Here is an 868-nt window from a genome sequence, read left to right on the forward strand (position 1 = left end):
GGGGGGGGGTTAAACAAAATCCCAACGACTCAAAATGAAGCACTGTTCAAAGGCAGTTCATTTACTTACATTAAACCTATTAATATGTTTTCATTGTACCATAAATCAAAATATCTTACCAACTTTATCTCTTGATGTCACCAACTAATCCCAATTGCCCACAAAGAACTGTATTATACAGCTAAAAAACGGTATCTTTGAAAACTGTATTTGACTATATCAAGTTGCTTCTTCCCTACAGTTACTCTTCTTCCTTTCTTCTCTCTTCACTCACTAATAATATTTACCAAATTATGCCCCAGACCGTGAACATCATTTTAACAACTTGTATTCTGACCAGGAAATTTTGCCATATTTTTTCAAACATAGGTCAATGGTGAGAGTGAAGGCAAAAAAATGTATCACATTCTTCCAAATCGGGGTCTATGAGGAGGGGATAAGGGTATTGGTTGTCATATTGTATTTAATATTTCCCTTTCCATAACAAGTAATTAGAAACTTTATCTCCTCCTTTACTTTGCCTCTTTCGTGTAAATATGGTAACACCCTCAAGGCAAACTGACCTAAAGAACACGCATCCACCCAACGCACACACAACCACCCGACGAGCACGCGTGTACACACATACACACAGACATACACACACATACACACAGACATACACGCACACAGAGTGGCCAGAGACCATATCCAGGAACCCAGGGAGCAGCACCTTGCACAAAACTATCCTCACGACAACCTTCCCACACAAAGCACGCCTCGTTCATTTAAAGTCACCGTACCAATGCACTTTGCTGGTAACTCGGCGGCAGCCAACCATCACACCCGGCAATGCAAACCCGAAACCCCGCACTGGCACCCCATCTCT

Source organism: Ursus maritimus, unplaced genomic scaffold (genome assembly GCF_017311325.1).
Source record: "Ursus maritimus isolate PB19 unplaced genomic scaffold, ASM1731132v1 scaffold_11, whole genome shotgun sequence".
Taxonomy (NCBI): domain Eukaryota; kingdom Metazoa; phylum Chordata; class Mammalia; order Carnivora; family Ursidae; genus Ursus; species Ursus maritimus.